General features: G+C 49.9%; 1 protein-coding gene across 2 annotated transcripts in view; it reads left to right on the forward strand.

Moving 5' to 3' along the window:
• The first annotated feature begins 3,011 nt into the window (after positions 1–3,011).
• The window catches only part of HDAC4 (histone deacetylase 4), a 180,141-nt gene continuing 168,462 nt past the window's right edge, over positions 3,012–14,690 (forward strand). The window contains exon 1 of one of the 2 annotated variants that reach the window (XM_064717773.1): positions 3,012–3,133. The gene's annotated coding sequence lies outside the window, so the exon portion shown is untranslated. Of the gene's footprint in view, positions 3,134–3,643; positions 3,689–14,690 lie in introns of those variants that run through there. The other variant, XM_064717774.1, reaches the window with a different exon arrangement.

The following is a 14,690-nucleotide window of genomic DNA, read 5'->3' on the forward strand; positions in this document are numbered from 1 at the left end:
ATTTTGAACTCCACTTGCTTGTTCTTCCCCCCAGGCAGGGGACAGGGACTTGATTTTGCCCAAAACAACAGCAATAACTCGTTTCTCAAGAGTTTGGCTCTCACTGCTTTGGGATTTCAGCTCTTCAGGCCCTGAGTGCTGCAGACTTGATGAAGTGTGGGGTGTGCAGACAAGCTGGGAATTGGCTCCTGCAGCCAAGCACAGGCGTGGGGGGCTCAGAAGTGGAGGAGAACCACCTTGTTCTGGCTCACAGTGAGCTGTGAGGAGAGAGGGAGGAGTTCCAGCTGAAGCAAAACTCACCAGCATTGAAAAACCACTAACAACAGAACAAAACTCCGCAATGAAAGGTGTGCTGGAGGAAAACACAGAAGGGGGCAATGTACATTTAAAATTCCCTGTCCCATCAGAGCTGTGTGGGTGTGACGGGGTTTTCCTTTTGATGGCAAAAAGGAGTAAAGCAGTGGGACAGATGGAGAACAGGGAGTGGGAGATAAAGCACAGGAGGGTGATGAAGGGACAGGAAAACCAAGGGAGGTCAGTGGTGGAGACTGAATGATCAGGAGGAAGAAGAAGGAGCCATCAGCAGGTTGGAAATTGTGCCTAGGCTTGACTTTTCTGCAAGGAACTGCCACTTGGAGAATATCTTTGGTGTCTGGGCTCCAGAAGAAGTTCCTGCTGGCTCTCTTCCTAACTCTCTCCTCCTTTTCTTTTTTTTTTTAGCCTGTGGAGCGGCAGGGTTGGAGTGGAAAGCTGAAGCACCCTCTTTTACTTTCTGCAGCTCCCTGTGACTAGCGAGGGAAATTAGTTGGAGTGTTGTGATGGCTGTTTCCTGCTTGAGAACATAAAAAATGGAATCATTCCTGACAAACAAGGAGTTCAGCTAAAGATGAGGTGGAGGTAGGCGGGAAGTTCTGTAATTGCTTTTTATTTAAATCTTTATGAATTAGCTCTGCCAGGGTGTTGGTTTTTATTTTAGATTTTTATTTTTTGCTCCAACAGGCTTCTGAGTAAGTTTTTCAGCCTCAAATACAGTAAAAACAATCTATATACAGCTATAGCCAATATGTTGGATTTAACATATAGCAAGAAGCCTTTCCCTTGCGAATCTCTGAGCTCTAATTTCCATGAGCAACGACAAAGGTTTAATTTTCTGCCATTATGCACAGGTTAGCCTAGACTGGGTATTAATAGAGACACGTACTCACACCCACAGCCACAGGTACAGCATCAATCAAAACCTGAAGGTAGAACTTCCACTCCATGGCAACTTCCAGGGCACAGCTCTCTCCTCTCGTTTCCTGTTTCCAAACTGGTCCAGCAGTGCGGGGAGGCAAGGCAGCTGGGTTGGCTGTAAGCCATGTTTAAAGGGTTTGGGAGCAAATCCTGCCATGGCTGGAGCAGAAATGGGGAAACAGGGGAGGGCAGACCTGGCTGCCACAGCCACCAGCAGCAGAGCTGTTGCCCTGCCTTGGTAACCCTCTGGTCCTGAAGGTTTTCCACCCATAGGCACTCAAAAATAATTTGGGAGGTTATTGATGCACACGTTCCCCCGCCCATCTGAACAATAAAGAGGGCAGGACAACTCTGGGAAACCTCAGCAGCCAAGGAACAACAAACAAGCCCAAGAAGCTGCAAATGGAACAAAAAGGGCTTTGGCTTCAGGCAGAAGGGTTGGTTGTTCTTAATGCCAGTGGTGCTCTCAGGTGTGCATTCCAGGGAAGTGTCACCATTTCCTGGGAGCCTGTCGACAGCCTGGAAAAAAACCCCAAAAATTCAAGGATCTGGTCAATGTGCCAAGGGTTTTTGTAAGGGTGACCCTTCCAAATGAAAACACAGGTGGTAAATATGTCCAAAAAGGTAAAAGAGAAAAGGAGCAGTGTTTATATACTACCACATATATGCAGAATTTGAGAGAGGGACAAAGTTGTTAGCAATTCCCATCAGGTCCCAGAATTTATGTAAATCCAGATGGCTGAATGACAGGAGTTCATTTTTTTTTTTTTTTTCTATAAGGGAAATCTGGAAGTTTTAAAAACAATTTAGCAAGAGCCAATTAATCAAACCCACCAGAAGCGTGCTGGGATGGCTGCCTGTGAATAAGGAATGTCATGTTTCAGCTTGCCTTAGGCAAGGATGGGAAGAAACTCCTTGGAAGCTTTGCAGGAAATCTCCTTTCCACTATCCCAGGCTGCTCCAAGCCCTGTCCAGCCTGGCCTTGGACACTTGCAGGGATCCAGGGGCAGCCACAGCTCCTCTGGGAAACAGAAATAATGGGATAACACATCGCTGCTGGGATGTTCCCATCTATTTGTGTCCCACAGGATGAACTTCTTGCACCCAACACTGCAATATTTTCCTTCCCATCATCAGGAATGTTTGGGAGCAGGATTTGGGGAGTTTTGGGCACTGCGTGAGTGAACAAAATACGAGTGAAGCGAGATGTGTCAGTTCAATGGGGTAATTCCAGGTACAACTCAAGAATCATTCAATCACTGAGAAAACCGGGATAGAGGGAAGCATTGCCGGAAAACTCCTCTTTATTTTTTTATTTCCACTCGGTAATTCAGGCAAATATGTTGAATCATGCCTTGCCCTTTCTGTCGTTCAGCCCTCGCCTCAGATGTTCGCTGTTACAGGCGATACCTGGCGGAAAACAGACCGGCCCGTGAGGGAGCGGGATCGCGGTTGCGGAAACCTGGGGCGTAAAAACACCCCAAAGTTCCACGTTTTACCGCAATACCGTCTACACGGCACGGATCGCAGTTGCTGTGGCCACTGGAGCTGGGGGGGATCAGGAAGCCGAAGCCGATCCCGATCTCGGCGGGGCCGCGGGCTGGGGACCAACATGGCGGCCCCTGTCCCGCCCCCGGTCGCCATGGCGACGGGCCGCGCGCCACGGGGCGTGGCCGGGGGCGCGAGGGGCGGGGCCCGATTGGTCCCCCTTCCTCCGCGCGGCTATAAATAACCCGCGCCCGCTGATTGGCCGCGAGGAAAAAATGGTTGCACCACGTGACTGCCCATCTAAAAAAATTTCCAAGATGGCGGAACCCGTCACGGGCTGAGTCCGTCGGTGGCGCGCTCCGCGCCTGGGGTGCCATCGCCGCGCAGCGTCCCCGCCTCACCCGCCGCCCAGGTCAGTACGCGGCGCTCCGTCGCCGCCGAGCCGCGCCGCCCCTGCCGCCGCGCTCGGGCTGCCCACGGCGCGGGCCCTTTAAGGCCGGTCGCCTCCCCGCCCGGCGGGCTGGCGGCGCGGCGGGGCCGCTCCCGGGGGCCGCTGGTCGCCTCTGCGCCGCGGCCGTGGGAGGGGGAGGTGACGGGCAGCTGGCGCGACCAATCACAAGCGCCCGCGCGCTGGTGGCGGGCGGATTTGAGCCGCGCGGCGCCCCAGGCCGCGCGCTGATTGGGCGTCGCGCCGGGCGGGGCGGGGCCGCTGCGCGCCATCGGCCCGGCCCGGGCGCGGCGGGCGGGGTGGGCGGGGCGCGGGGGGCGTGACGGGCAGCGCCGCCGCCCACTCAGCGCGCGGGACCCGGTTTTTTGTGAATGGGGCGGGCGGGGCCGCCGCCGCCTGCAGCCCCGCCCCCCCCGCGCGCTCGCCCCGCCCCTCCCGGGCGGCCGCGGCTCCGCCTCGTCCCCCCGGCGGCGGCGGCGCTCGGTCCGTGCGGGGCGAGGCGAGGCGATGCGGGCAGCGGTGAGTGACCGGCGGGGCAGGCGAGCGAGCGGCGGGCCGCGGGCAGCGCCGCACGGGGGCCCGGCCCCGCGGCTCGGCGGGGCGGGCGCGGCCCTGCGGCGGGGGCGACGCCCGCGGCGGGGCCCTGCGGCGCCCGGGCGGGCCGCGGCCCGGGGTCGGTTCTTCCATCGTGTCCCCCCGCGCCTCCTTCCCTCGTCCTTATGCCGCGAATAACGCGGGACTTGCGGAAAGTTTGCGTCCGGGGCTGCCGGGCTCGGGCCCCGCGGCGCTCGGCTCCTCCTGCAAGAAAAGCCCCAAAATGGCTTTTTCTGTGCCCGGGAGGAGCAAACCGGGGGTGCTGCTCTCGGGGAGCCCGGCCGTGGCAATCCCGGCTCCCAGGCCCAGCGCTGCAGCCTCGCGGGCAGAGCTCCGGGTTTGGGGGTTCCAGGGGGGACACACCACGTGTGGCTCGGTGAAACCGGCAGGCTCGGCTTGCTCGGGGCGAAATGAAGCAGAAAGAGGCGAGCTCCGGGGCTGGCGAGAGGGAGGGAGGTGTTGCCCGGCAGCCGCGTGTGGGTTTTGCTGCAGGGATTTATCAGGGGGAAGATGCTGCGCGCTGCCCCCAAAAAACGCTGCCCGCCGGGGTGTCGGTGACAGCTCGGCGGGGCTGATGGATTTACATAACAATAAATTGGACGCTGTCTGTGCTGGGCAGCGGCTGGAGGGGAAGGGAACCTGCCCTTGCCTCGAAGCACTTGCGTAATTGTGCTGTGCGCCCACTCCGCGGCAGGGAAAGGCGCTGGGTTTTTGGGGGTTTTGCCTGTCAATAAATTGTTTTGGCATAAATCGCTGACGCCCCGTACCGGGAGGATTTCGTGTTCCAGCCCTTGCCTCATATTCCGGGCTGGATTACAGCTCCGCGAACGCTCGCAAGGAGTGGGGATGTGTGTCGGGAAGGTGTGGGTGGATGGAGGGTGTGAAAATGCCTTGTAAAAAGCCTGGCATGGATGGGGCGTGCGGCGGGGCTGTGGCTCCCTGCCGTCCTGCCGCTTCTCTCCCACCAGGCAGCTCCTTTTCCCACAGCCGCATCCCCTTGTGCTCGCAGCGCTGCTCGGAGGCCGGGGAGATGGAGCAAGCGCTGTTCTGGACCACGGCGAGCGAATAATCCCCTGGCCAAAGCGTTTGGATTTGCTGGGTATTGCGCCCTGTCAATAAATGGGACCCGCGCCGCGTTTATTCCCTGCCCTCAAAGTGCTCCGCTCGCTGCCAAATCTACCTGGAGTTAATTATCCGAATCGTGCTTCTTTTCCTTCTTGTTTGTTGTTGCTGTCGTTGCAACGGCAACATTTTTAAAAGCTAAGGAGCTCTGAAGTTTATATAATAATCTGGTTCTTGGCCGGGTTTCTTGGTGGGGTGTTTTTTTCTCTCTGTGTGTGTGTGTAATGCGGTCGGTCGCGGCGCTGAGTTTTAATGGTTTCTGATGTTTCCAGCACCGCTGTTGAGAGTTCTCAGCCTAAAAAGCCGCCGCCGTCGCTCGGCAGCCCTCGCTGGAAAGAGTTGAGGGCATTTGAATTAAAGAAAGCTCAGCTGCTTGTATACAAATATACAGCAATTACAAGGCAACAAAGTTATTGCAGAACCCTGCTGTCGCCATGGCAACACGCTCACTCAATTACATTTGGAAATGTAAAATGCCACCCAGTTAGAGTAAGTTTTAGTGACTGCAGATTTTCTGGGTAAAGTGAAATGTGGAAGATGCAGCTTTCCAGGATTCTCTGCTTTTTCCCCCTCCGTCCTTTTTGCATGTGCATCTGACAGATTCCCGGTGTTGATATTAGGCTGTGCACTTGGTGGCCTAAAGTTAGGGGGAAAAATATCCTTAAATCTTCACAATTTTAACTTTGCCACCCTGTTTTTATATTTGTTTGTTTGTTTGGCTTCAGGACTTAGCTTTAGAAAGGAGACAGATTAGAGAAAGCATTTTGGAAATCAGCTCAGAACACCAGAAGAATTTTGTCGTTTGCTCAGCGGGATGGAGGCATGGAAGGAAGGCATGGAAAAGCTTGTGCTCCCTTGGGAGGAGATGTCTGGTGGGCAGCCTGTGTCTGTGTGCTGCCGCCTCCTAAAATCTGCTAAATGGACTATCCTAAAGCAGAGGAGAGCTGCCAGGTGTGAGTTACCAAGTTCTTGAGAAGCCCAGGGAGTTTCCAGGGTGGAGGAGACACAGGTCCTGCTGTGGGATGCCTGTGGCCTCCATAGTAGAAATTAGTTTCACTTTCTTGCTTGCCTTTAATGGTGAATCACCAGGAAAATAAAGAAAGGCCAGGTTGGAGAGGGCTTGGAGCAGCCTGGGATAAGGGGAGGTGTCTCTGCCCATAGCAGGGGGGTGGAACTGGGTGGCCTTTAAGATCCCTTTTCACCCAAACCATTCCAAGAGTAGATGAAAACACTAAGGATAGTTTCTTGCTTAATCTTGCCTCTGCTTATGTTTCACAGGCAATGTCCCAATAATGCAGAAAAGGTAAAAAACAGCAGTGCAGTAACAGCAGGAAAAGGTAAATACAAGAATGAGGGTTTTTTCTTAAACTAGTAGCGGTGTGTTTACAGACACCTGGGGATTGATGAACTCCTGAGGAAGTTACCTGGTGGCAGGACCTGATAGGAGATATTTAGGTAGGTGCAGATGGCAGTGGCTTGTCTTGCAGAAACGTGTTTTGCCCAAATCTTTGAAGGCTTGAACTCCAGGCTGCCTCCTGAGCCCTTGGAGCATCTGGCCTGGGAAGGTTTGCACGTCCCATGGCCCTGTGTTAGCTGAGGGATGATTTTTGGTTGGAGGCTTTGCCCAGCTTGTCAGGTTGTTGTGCTTTCAGCACCAGCCTTGTGGTTTGCCCTCTCCGGGAGAGCAGCAGCTTGAGCAGAGTGACTGCAGCCCCCATGGGCAGTGCCTGTGCTTCTCCTGGCCATACAGTCATGGAATGGTTTGGGTTGGAAGGGACCTTGATGCCCATCCATGGGCAGGGACACCTTCCACTGTCCCAGGGTGCTCCAAGCCCTGTCCAGCCTGGCTTTGGGCACTGCCAGGGATCCAGGGGCAGCCACAGCTACTGTGGGACCCTGTGCCAGGGCCTGCCCACCCTCCCAGGGGAGATTCCTTCCTCCCATGGGCAGAGGAGCTGCCTGTTTATAGCCTGCTGAAAATCTGGAGTTGAGTCTTCAACCTTAAACCCATGGTGCTGCAGGGGTGAGGAGCAGGACTTGTTCAAAACAAAGGTTAAAGTTGCCTGTGGGTTTAGCTCAGTTTGCTCTCTTTATCTCTCTTTCAAATGCTTTGTGCTTTCTGGGGAATAGAAACTTTTTAAAGCCAGCTGAAGGTGTATCTGTGATCCAGAAACTTGCTGCAGTATACCTGGAGCTTGTCCTCGAGGTTCATTTGCAGGTTTCAAATCAGGGGGAGCTGCAGACTGTCTGTACCTGGAGTGCCCAAACACCTTGCAAGCCAAGTGTTGAGGCTAACTTGCCCATAAATACGTAAGATGGGATAAATCAAATATTTCAGGAGTTTTCCTTCATCTTCCAGGTTCCCTTTGTGCCGGTATGCCTCTGTAGGGTCCCTGTAACCAGCTGTCCCCATGTGCTGTGGGGTTACCCAAGTGATGCTCCCTCCAGGCTTTGAGAACCTGAGTGCTCCCTGCCCAGCTGTGCCAGCTTAACCTTGGGTTAAAACACTTCTTTGGTGTCCTCCTCCTTGGCATTGTGTATTTATATTTTTATATTAAAAAAATATGACCCCCTGGCTCTTGGGACTGTATTTCACTGGTGTTGTACCCGTGGTTGAGTATACACAAAGGAGTTTGTTTGCTCAGTGGGATCTGTTGCTGGCCTGTTTGAAATGGCAGAGCTTGTCCCAAACCACAAGGAAATATTAATTGAACATTTTATTGGGCCACTGGTAATGACATTTGTTAAATATTTGCCAAGTATTCTTCTTGCTGGCTTCTTCAGTGGTGTCACATTCTACTTCATTGCTCTGCCAGTTCACCTTTAGCTTGTTTCCAGTTTTCCCATCACTTTTCGATCCTCTTTTTCAATACTGCTAACAAGTCTACGTGGGTTTAGATTTTATCAGAGTCCTGCTGGATCCCCTTGAGCTTGTGCTTTTGTAAGGATGTGTTTCAGTGGGCAGAGAAGCCAATGGGATTTGTCTTGTCACTGAATTTACAATTGCATTTCAGTTTTGAGCTCCCTTCCATTTATCTTTGCTTCCAGCTTCCCCAGTCCAAGCAAGCCAATGCTCCACTGCCATGCAAGGAAACAGAGCAGTGCAAGGTTCCCCTCACTTGCTGAGCTTGGGGAAAAAAAAAAACCAACATAAATATGTGTGTTTGCCTCAAATAGCTGAAGCTGGCAAACAGCAGAAACACTAATGCTGTCTGCTTTAATGATTAGAAATATGGCAATATTGGTAACCAGTAAAAGGGGGAAACAGTCTTTTAATCTTTTAAAATACTAAAGTAAAAGCTGTGTGTGGTGGGGGAGGAAATGGCTGGTAGCATTTTGGAGTGATTTAGGTTGCCTCAAATATATATATATATTTATATTTGAGGCAACCTAAATCGCCCCAAAATGCCTATATAGATATGAATATATAAAAAGATAAATGCATACAAATAAATAAATATATTTTTAATATGTATTTGAGACAACCTAAATTGCCCCCATATATATATGAATATATATAAATATAAATAAACAAATATATATTTTTAAAAATATGTATTTGAGGCAACCTAAATTGCCCCACAATGCCTATATATATGAATATATATAAATATATATATAAATAAATAAATATATGTATATTTTTAATATGTTTTTGAGGCTTCCTAAATCACCCCAAGATGCCTATATATATGAATATATAAAAATGTAAATACAAATAATTTTTAATATGTATTTGAGGCAACCTAAATCGCCCCACAATGCCTATATATAAATATATATAAATTACCAAACAAATATATATATATATGTGTGTGTGTGTATATATATATATATATATATATAGCCTATATTGGATCTTTGGATGAGGGAACTCCTCAGAGCCCCCCTGTAATTAATGCCACTTGCATTTTGATTGTGTTATGCACAAGGCCCAAGTGGGCCAGGTTTACTTTCTCCTGCAGTGGACCGTGTTGATAAGGCAATATATAACAGATGATTCATGAAGTGCTGCTTGTCATTGCCAGGGCTGCTTGAATAGCGAGCAGATTTTGGGCAATGCTTCTTCACCGGAAAGATTTGGGCAGTTTAAACTGAGAGGAGGAGGAGGAGGAGAGAAAAATCTGCGCTGTATTTCTGGCTGTCTTAAAGGAGCTGCCTCAGAGCGTTTAGGAGAAGTTGGTGCGGGGAGAATGGGTGAAATAAAGGGGGGTAGAGAAGCAGGAAAGCACACGGAGGTTGCATAATGATGTTGAAAAAGGGAACAATTAGAAAAAGGCTGTAAAATCTCTTGGAAAGCTTCTGTGGTTTTCCCTTTGCAAGGAATTGCAGCTTGGCCTTCCCCTCTGAAAATTCAGGCGTTCATTACTGGGCACATCTTGATCAGCTCCATGTTTTTCAGCTCATTTTGTGCTGGATATTACCTCAGAGAAGTTTGATTAAAATGTGCCTCCAAGAGCAGAGGAATGAATGTGTGTTGGCTCGTGGGCCTGGACACACTCAGCCCTCTGCCCCCCTCATCAGTGGCTGAACCTTTGTTCATCACATAAGCAGCATTTAAACCCCAAAAAGTTGCAATCTGAAAACTGGATCTTTGGCTCATGAGAATCCTTTTTTAGTTTGGCCAAAATTAGGTTATCTTAATTTAGTTTGGTTTTCTAATAACAAGCCAGTTATTTCATCTATCTGTGTATCTATCTGTGTATCTGCTGGAAGAAGAATTGTGTTTCAGGGGGTTTATTTTCTGCCATCACAGGATAAAATAACATTCAAGGGCTGAGCATCCCAGCCTGGGTTTTGGCAGCACAGCAATGTGTTGTTTTAAATGTCTTTTTAAGCGTGTCACTCCTTCATTCCGGGGAGCAGTGACATCCAGCTGAACTGAACTCCATGTATCTTTCATGAGCAGTGAAAAACCCTGATATTTCACACGTAGGAAATAATTCACTTTATTAATTTTTTCTGGAGAAGTGGTGCTTTAATGAGGTGTCTGTCAGCGAGACTTAATTACAGTTAAATTCTGGGAGCATTAGTACACTGTGTCTTGTTCCCTGTGAAATGAACTTCCATTTGTCACGTGAGCATTGGTTTGCTGATAGAATTTGTGTTAACTCCACTTGGAGGAATAGCAGTTACTCATAACTGGGCTGTCACATCCTTCTGCTGCCTGGATTTTCCTGATGTGCTCCAGGAACAGCTGATGTTGCATTTGCTCAGGGAAAATCATGCTCAGGTTGGTTTTGGGGTCGTGTTGACAAAATTTCTTCTCCAAGAAAAGGGTCCTCAAAATTTCATCTCCAAGAAAAGGGTCTTCAATGTGAGCCTGAAATAAGGAATTAGTCCTGGTGTGTGCTGTTCCTAAGAAATTCTCAGGAGTGTTTTTCAAGGCATTTGGAAGGTTACATTTCCCCCCATGGGAGCTACAGTTACCTGGTTCTTGTTACTGTTTGTGGTGGATTCTGGTAAAATCCTCCACGCAGGTGGTTCTCCTGGAGAGCCAAAAACATGGACTGCCTTTTACTGCAGGTCCATGTGCGGGTGGAGGGGCGAGGTTTGCTTCTCTGCTCAAATAATGTGCACAAAAGTGAGGAAAAATTGCATTTTTCACACCTTTATAACAACGTTATGGTGCAGTTTGAGTGTGGTTTGTGCTGCTGGAGCATCTTCAGGGGCAGGGAAGGAAACAGACCTGGCTGGGTTAATGGCTGGACTCGATGGTCCTAGAGGTTTTTTCCAACCTTAATAATTCCATGAATGTGGGCAGGGTCTCTGCTGGGTTGTTGCAAAGCTCAGCCTGTCTTTGCTCCCAGTGCAAAGCAGTTCTTCCTCACTACCTGATGCATGGGAAAAAATAAATAAAATAAATTTCTCTCCATGTGGATGCTGTTGTGCATTTCTCCTAACCATGACAGATTTCCTGTTTGAGTCAAATAGGCTTTGGTTGGGAGGAAATGTTCTCTACTTATTTATTTCCACAAGTGATACCTGCTGTCAGATCCTGGTGGAGGCTGAAGGATACGTTTGAGTCAGGACTGCCTCTCACAAGATATTGACCTGGAAGCATGATCAAAGGAGGAGGGAGAGGACTAGAAAGGAGTATTTATTCTGATTGTACATGGTAGGTACCTGCTGCTTCCTTGGGGGCTGTGTTTGCCTCTCCTTGTCAGGCTTTTCTTCATCCCCTTGCTCATCCCTCTTCAGCCTCAGATGGAAGCTTTGAGGATGGGCTTAATCATAACAGTGAATGAAATATTTAACATTAGGCAAAACACTTCCTGCTTGAAGCTTTGCATAAACCACCGGCTTGTGACAGGGAAAAGCAATCTGAGGTTTCGTGTTATAAATTATCAAACCTGCAGAAAGGCTGGAGACTTCTGGGTCAGTGGGCAAAAAGGCTTGATGTGATTTCAGGGCACAGCGTGGCTCTGTCGCTGGCTGCTTTGTGCCTTGGAGAAGATGGCCTTGTCATTGCAGTCTTGTTCTGTGAGCTGTTGAGAGTAGAAAAGGCTTTTACTGTGCAAGTTTCTGAGCCACCCCTGCAGATTTTGGGTGGCTTTACACAGATTACACGGTTTTGTTCCTCTCAGTTGCTGTGTCTGGGTGTCTCTTACTGCTGTTGCCTCTGCCAGGTTGTGTTCTGTCAACAGAAAAAGGTGATGGTGATACCTGCTGGATCTGATTCTCTTATTCTATAATTGCACTGAAACAACAAGCCATAGTCAAAAGAAGGCAAGTATTTAGAAAGTGAAAACCACCTCTGGCCCCTGAAAGCTGATGATAAAGCTGGGCAGGAGCCTCACTTTGTACACTGGGGCACTTCTCCTTGTCTGTGTTGGTGGTTAAGGGCTCGATCCAGCACCTGGTGAAGCCAGCAAGGATCTCCCCTTTGCCTGGAGCTGGCTGTGAGCAGTGATCCCAAACTGCAAACATTTGTGGGGACCTGCAAGGGGCAAGCTCTGGGCTCTCTGTCTGGACATTTAGGGTGCACATCAGGAGGAATTTCCTCCCTGAAAGAATTGTGGAAGGAGCTGCCCAGGGAGTGGCAGAGTCACCGTCCCTTGTGGCACTGGTGTGTGTGCAGCTGGGAGAGTCCCCAGGGAGTGACACCAGGCTTGAGTGGCCACCAAAGCCACCCAAGTGTCCTGCTGTCAGCTGACAGCATCAGAGCCACAGCTGAATTCTGTTTGGCACTGAAAGTGTGCTGCTTCTGGGCTTTGCTCTAAAAATGCTGGGCTAAAAATAAACTGCTGTGCAGGGATGCTGGAAGCAGGGGAGCAAATGGAGAACTTGAGCACAGAACAACAGAAGGCTTGGCTGGCTGCAGGGATGGGATCCTGGGGCAGCAGCCAGGCCAAGGCAGGACAATTCTTCTGCCCAGGGGAATGAATGATTCCCTCCCTGGGAAGGGGAGGAGGAAGTGAAGGAGCTGAGAGTGGCAGGTAGACATTGAACTCTTGCGGCTGCCCCACTTCAAAGGGAGCGGGCCATAAAAGCCCCAACAGCGGTTGGGTGAGGAAAATTGCACCTCAGATATGAAATCCTGCCCTGCAACAGCCCAGCCAGGCTGGCCTCGTGCAGATCCTCTCAGAAACGGGAGTTTGGGCTGCTCAGACAGTGGAGCAAAAAAAAAAAACCACTCATATTTAATGGGGTGTTCAGCTCGTTTAAAATGGCAGCAAACCTGAGCTGGGCAGGAATGAGAGCATCTCCTTGCAGCAGGCTTGTCACCCTCCTGGGACAGGGATTCCCATGCCTGCATCTTCCCAAGTGCCACTATGAATGACATTGCCCACATTCTTTCCTTAGCTGGAAGGAGCTGATCAGGCCCCGAGGCCTGCGAGTCATGCTGGAAGCTCAGAGATAGCTCAGGCTTTAGCTCTTGGCCTCTCTCTTCCCTCTTCCTGAGGGTATTCCTGGAGTGGGATGCCCCAGTCCAAGGAGCTGGATATGGATATTTAGTCCTCCTTGCTGCCTTTTTGCTCCAGTAGGAAAAATCTTCAGTGCCTGCATTCGCTGGTGGAATGTCTAAGAGGAGCAACTTAGACTGTATTTAAATAAATAAAAAAAAAAGCAGCATATTTTTGGCAATAATTTAGACTTTTGCTGTAAACTGTCTACATTCCCTGGGGGATGAGGTCTCCTTTTGAGAAAATCTGTTCTGGATTCAGCATGTTTGACAATTTCTTTGTGTGACTACCTTCAGGTTTTTGTTTTGGTGGGGTAAATGAGCACAGTAATGTGTGTGTGCTTCTAAGTGCTCAGCTTGGGGGGTTTATTTCTAATTTTTTTTTCTTTAAAATATCAAAACCCTCTCTTCAGGATACCAGGACTGACAAGGTTTGCGTTCCAGTATTGCAACACAAGGTGTTCTCTGTTTCAGACTGTAAATATTTATCTCTTGTCAAAGCAGAGCAGTTACTATTGGGAACTGATCTGGCATGTGAAAAGGTTTTCCTTAAGGAATTTGTTTCCTTTTATTTACAGTGTTATCGTATATTTAAATTCCAGGGCCTCAGCATATAGCTCTGAGGCTCCTTCCCAGCACTGGCAGCTAAAATGGGAATTACGGGGATGGGGATAAGGGATTTCTGAGCACAGGCTGGAGCCAGAGCGTGGCTGTGTGTCCTGGTATTCTCCTGCAGGGCAGTGCTGGGGCTGGCTGTGATGGATGGAAGGGGCACAGACTGAGCTCAGCTGTTCCCTCTTCTCCTGGATCAGCCCCTCTCAGCCCTGTCCACGTCTCTGCTCTCCTCCTGCCAGCAATCCTGCTTTGTCATAACCTTCCTGCTGCTCTGGGAGCCCTCTCCAGCCTCCTCCTGTTGGTTTGCTCTCTGCTCTGCTTGCCACAGGTCTGGGGATGGTCCTGACGCCTCCCTGCAGGGCCTGCTCTCATCTCCCTGCAGCGCCTGGCAGGGCTGGGGAAATCGTTCCTGTTGTGTTGTGCCACACGTGGGAGGCTTATTCAGCCTGCCGAGGTCTGGGGTTTATTTTTTACATCTCCCCGGCTTCTGTACATGCTTATTTTTTGATGCTGGTGGTTGCTTGACGTTCTGGGTACTTCTTGCCTGTGTGCTGGAGTCTGGGAAGAGCAGCCAAGGGCTGTCGAGGAGGGCTGCAGGCTGTGCTGCTTTCCCGCTCTCAGGGAACAGCCTCATGCAGTGGAATGGGTGATTGAGGCCGGGTTCAGCCCCTGCCGTGGCAGGGCAGAGCTGCTTTTGCTTTTGTTTAGCAACGTGCAAAATGCATACCTCAGACCAGAGCCAGCACTGGCCTTTGAACTCATCTCGCTGATTCAGAGGTGGTAGGCAGATAAAATGGAGTGAAAATAAGAAATGCTTTCTTTGCCTCTGGTGTTTGAATATACAGCTATTTATTTCACATGTATAGATATCCATGAGAACAAATCATGTCTGTATTTTATATTTTCATGCATCTGTATTTCTGCCTGGTGTGTCTGTCCAAGCCCCAAGGACAACAGATGGATGTCCAGGGAATGCCTTTATCATCTCCTGAGTTTATCATCGCTATCAGGTCACATCAGCTTCAGTCCTTGCTCTGTAATCTGTCTCCAGGGATGCACACTCCATACACCCTTTCTTTTTCTCCTCTCTGACATCTCGTGTGAAATTTGCAGTTTGTGGCTTCGGGGCAGCAAGCCCTGTCCTGATTTGGGGAAGGGTTTGTGACTGGGACTGGATGGATGCAGCTTTTCCAGGCTTTATGTGGAGGTTTTAACAGCACTTCCAAATCAGACTGCTAAAAGGTAAATGGCCAAAGTTATTCATAAACACTGTGATAGTCAGAG

Source organism: Zonotrichia leucophrys, chromosome 7 (assembly GCF_028769735.1).
Source record: "Zonotrichia leucophrys gambelii isolate GWCS_2022_RI chromosome 7, RI_Zleu_2.0, whole genome shotgun sequence".
Classification (NCBI taxonomy): domain Eukaryota; kingdom Metazoa; phylum Chordata; class Aves; order Passeriformes; family Passerellidae; genus Zonotrichia; species Zonotrichia leucophrys.